The sequence below is a fragment of the Neovison vison genome, chromosome 1, assembly GCF_020171115.1.
Source record: "Neovison vison isolate M4711 chromosome 1, ASM_NN_V1, whole genome shotgun sequence".
Classification (NCBI taxonomy): domain Eukaryota; kingdom Metazoa; phylum Chordata; class Mammalia; order Carnivora; family Mustelidae; genus Neogale; species Neogale vison.
The window spans coordinates 285,464,001-285,469,242 of NC_058091.1; positions in this window are offsets into that span (position 1 = coordinate 285,464,001).

The window sequence follows — 5,242 nt, forward strand, 5'->3', positions numbered from 1 at the left end:
AGGAATAAATTGTTTCAAGAATTAAGGCATGGATGGGGCGCCTGGGTGGCTCAGTGGGTTGAGCTGCTGCCTTCGGCTCAGGTCATGATCTCAGGGTCCTGGGATCGAGTCCCACATCGGGCTGTCTGCTCAGCGGGGAGCCTGCTTCCTCCTCTCTCTCTCTCTGCCTGCCTCTCTGCCTACTTGTAATCTCTCTCTGTCAAATAAATAAATAAATCTTTAAAAAAAAAGAATTAAGGCATGGATAAAACCACATTTAATAAAGTAGGTAAAAATATTCCAAGAGTATGAATCAGTTCCATTTTTTTCCCTTATGGAGAAAGCGCTGTTAATGAACTCCAACAGTACTATTCAGTTTCGGAAGTATAGAAAGTATAAAATTCACGCAGAACCTAACACAATATTATTGAATCAATAGACATTTAGAATATTATTTCTTAGCAGTGTATGAGAGTTTTAGTTTTTCTTTTTTTAAAAGATTATATTTATTTATTAGAGAGAGAGAGAGCGAGCACATAATTGGGGTGGTAAGGATGGGAAAGAGGGAGAAGCTGACACCCCACTGAGCAAGGAGCTCAATGCAGGGCTTGATCCCAGGACCCTGAGATCATGGCCTGAGCTGAATGCAGATGCTTAACCAACTGAGCCACCCAGTTGCCCCAAGAGTTTCAGTTTTTTCCTAACATTTGATATGGTCACTCTCTAAATTAAGTCATTCTTACATAGTCATAGCTCATGGTTTTGTTTTTTTTTTAAGATTTTATTTATTTATTTGACAGAGATCACAAGTAGGCAGAGAGGCAGGCAGAGAGAAAGGAAGGGAAGCAGGCTCCCCACTGAGCAGAGAGCCCAATGAGGGGCTCAGTCCCAGGATCCTGGGATCATGACCTGAGCCAAAGACAGAGGCCTTAACCCACTGAGCCACCCAGGTGCCCCATAGCTCATGGTTTTAATTTGCATTTCCCTAATGACTACTGACATTGGCTATCTTTTCACATGCATTTTTACCATCTATATATTTTCTTTGGTAAAGTAGTTAAATATTTCACCCATTTTACTTTTGGGTATTTCTTATAATTGAATTTTGGGAGTTCTTTATATATTCAATATACAGGTTATTTATAGGACATGAAAGTATATTCTTTTAGTCTATGGATTATCTTTTTATTTTTTAATGTCTTTTGAAGTACAGAATTTTAAATTGTAATGAAATACAGTTTATTATTTTTTAAACTCTAGATTATTGTTTTGGCCATATATCTAAGACATATTGGGCTAACTTGTTAGTGGTAATGTAAAATGGCACAATTACTTTGGAAAACTAATTTGGCAATGTCTTTAAAATTTAAACACTGATCTACCATATGCATTCCAATTCTAGGTATTTACCTAAGAGAAATGAAAATATATGTTTGCACAAAGACTTAACACATAATTATTCATAACAACTTTATTTGTAATAGTCAAAACTGGAAATAACCCAAATATCCCTCAACAGTTGAATAAATGAACACATTGTGCCATATCCATGCAATAGAATATTACCCACCAATAAAAAGTAGCAAGTTATTTTAATACGATTTTAATATCCAAGGGATAATAAAATAATTGCATGGAGTGAAAAAAGTCAGACCAAAAAAATGAGTATATATTGTCGGATTTCATCAGTATAAGATTCTATAAATTGCAGCCATCCATAGTAACAGAAGAAGATGAGATGTTTCTTGGGGGGAGAGGGTGGGGCTATAAAGGTGTGGGAGGAAGATATTACAAAGAGGCATGAGAAAATTTTGGGGGTGGGAGGAAGATATTACAAAGAGGCATGAGAAAATTTTGGGGGATGACTGAATATGTTTATTCTCTTAATTGTGGTGATGTTTTCATGAGCGTATTTCAGGTCAAAAATTGTACATGTGCAGTTTATTGTTTGTTGATTAAACCCCAACAAAATTGTAAATACTATTTCTATACTTCAATATCAAAAATACACCGACTTGGGGCACCTGGGTGGCTCAGTGGGTTAAGCTTCTACCTTCGGCTCAGGTCATGATCTCAGGGTCCTGGGATCGAACCCCGCATAGGGCTCTCTGCTTAGCGGGGAGCCTGCTTCCCCCACTCTCTCTCTATGCCTGCCTCTCTGTCTACTTGTGATCTTTCTATGTCGAATAAATAAATAAAATATTTTTTAAAAAAAATTCACCAACTCAAATGAAAAAAAAAACTGCTTGTTCTTGTGATTTGATCAGATAATTTGCTCAAACTCAAAATATCATCAGTTTTGTGGGTTTGTTCAGTAGTTTTTAACTCAGAACATGAGAACTACGAGAATGTATAATGAAGCCTTGAGAATGTGGTGACAAGTTACAAAATGTGTCCCTTTTGCCTTGAACTCTCAAACACCAAGTTGGAATCATGGCATTCAATCAAAAATATCTCTCTAGTTTCTAAGTAAACTTCCAGAAAATGATATTAAATATACTTTTTTATTATCTTTTTGTAAAGATCTGTTTTTCATGGATTTGGAAAATAGATTTTTTTTTTACAAAGTTTACTTTTCTAATAAAATTTTCCCAGAAACAGATGTCTTAACAAAATTATATATTGGAAACTCTGAAAAATGACTTCACATCTGCAATTCCTGAAACATGTTTTAATATTTCACAAGTCTTTTGAGTCCTTTGCTTTTCTGTATGTCGTGTTTTTAAAAGAAACTTCATCTCAGTTTTCTCCATCTTTAACATTTGTCGTAACCTTAACACTTCTAATATCATTTTTAAAAGATTTGTCACACTTTTGCCTTTTGATGTGGGACATTTAATTTAAAACCATTCAAGGACTATGCCTTGTTGTATTTCACACCACAAGCTTAAAGTTATGTTATCTTTAAGTAAAAAATAATCATTATTTCTTTGATTAAAACTTTTTAATAGTTTAGATAAAGTTAACAATTCTCTCTCTGGTCCTGAGGGATTGTGGTCAGAAGTAAAAGAAAGGAAATCAGTCCCTCAGTCTTCAAACAGTTCCATATAGCAAGGAAGTATATGAGGAGGAGGCAGGATGAGCACACATTCCTGTTGGCCTGGGAGGGTCTTGGTTTGTCATTGTTGGGAGGTTTTTGTAGTTTTGTTATTGTTGATGTTGGCATAATTATCAGTAGCTGTTTCTTTAGTCGCAAGAATATTCTTGTTTTTTATTTTTATTTTGTTTTTGTTGTTGTTGTTGTTTTCCTATCTTTCTTTTAGGATTATCCTTGTTTTGAATGATGGAGTATCAGCTCTCCTTCACTGGCCTGAGCCACCTACCCCACAGTGGTCGCAAGGGCTGGTTGCTGAAAAACTCAAAGATGGGCATTCCCAGGAGAAATGACCTCAGTTGCATCAGATTCAACATGATGGGAAGGTCATGCTCCACTTTCCTAGGCTTCAGACCCAAGTAGCCAGAGGCTGAAAACCGACTAATGAAGCCAGGTTGACTCCCTCGCTCAAGGCAGGACCAACTCTATGATTCCAGCTCCGCATGGAATCAGACTAGAACTAGTCTCTACCTGAGACTTGACTTCTGACCACATCCTTGTTTATGTTCGTTTGTTTTCTACATTATACTGCTTCCCTTCCTCCATTTCTCCTGAGATTTTTTGACCAATAAATGGCAAAAGAATCTTAGATGCTGCCTCTTGAGAATCTGATCGAGATGTGCTGGAACTTGTGTCCACAGCCTGTAAGGATGGGACTTGGGAGTTAGATGACTTGGTGGCTGGATGGCAGTGGGAGCCCAGTCACTGGTGGAAGGTGGAGTTTCTGGTCTATAGATTGCTTTGGCTTTGTGAATGCTGACATTTTCACCTGTGGTGAACTTAGATAAGGTGTAGGTAGGAGAGCATTGATTAACTGGTCAACGTCTATGATGTTTGAGAAGTACAGGGAAACTAGAAACTGTACCTGTGGTTGGAATTGAGTGGCTATTGCTAAACACTATTTGTATATGAAAAAGAAAAAAAGGATAGGGTCAGATCTATTTATTATGAATTTAAAACAATGTGTGAAAGTTAAGAGTCCCACTTGGGAGTATTTAAAGACTCTCATCTCTTGAAGCCAGAGAGAGGATAGAGCTTAAAACCAGGCATAGTACTTGACTATAAAAGAGACAAAACTACTATCAGTTTAGTAAAGATTCTTATGCCAGTCATGGCTTTGGTAGAAAGTATGATTCTGAGAATTGAAATGGGGGATATATAGGGAGATAGATTTGAAATTCTTGAATATTCTGACTCCTTGAACCCTCTGGGTCTGCAAAAGTGGCCCCCTCCTTTGTTGAAAAATAAGGCCTCCCTTGCTTAAAGACTATTCAGAGACCTCCAAGGATGTCAGTGCCTTATAAGACAATGTTTTCCTCCTTCAGCATCTTCCTTGATATACCTCCATGATCATCAGGATCCATAACTGGGGCTAAATCTCAGGAGGAGCTGAAAGGGGGGAGTACTAGGTCTGACAGAGAAGAAGAAGAGTTATACACCAAAGAAATGATAAAAATCTGGCTAACATGGACTGGCAGGAAATTCAGTGGTTTACATAATTACATTAATAGTTTGAATTTGGAAGTATAAACAGTGGCATGATAAATAAACAAACTTCTGGATATCTAAAGATCACAAGTATTTTGCACCGTTTTTAATATAGTGCTTTGTTTTTTTATTTTAGCTACAGGTATTTTTACATTTTCCAATTATGGCTTAGATAAATTAAATGGTCCAACTCAAGTTTAAGATCTTATCAAATAAATGGAAACTTAAACATAATTATTTGATAACTTTAATTATACTTTTATCAAGGTCTATAAAATGAAAAGGAAATTATAGTTAACGTCATTTTATTTCTGAATATATTCTCTCAGTATCTTATTATCTTAATATTCTGAAATGATTTTAATTATATCAAATTTAAAAAAAACTTAGTTTTCCAAGAAGATCCCTGAAGGTAATGACTATATAACCAGATTTTCATAAACTCTACCTGATAAAGAAAATAATTTAATATATTTTTAATTTGATTCAAAAAGTGTCACAGCTGAATGCCAAACATATAATCTCTATATGTGCTCCTACAGAGTGGTGCCAGATAATGATTTTATGAATAAATAAAAAAATATACATTGTTTGATTAAAACAACCCTCTTTGGGATAGAAATTCTGAACAGAAAAAAAAATGGTTTGTGCACAGATTGATACATTAATGCAAAGAAATAG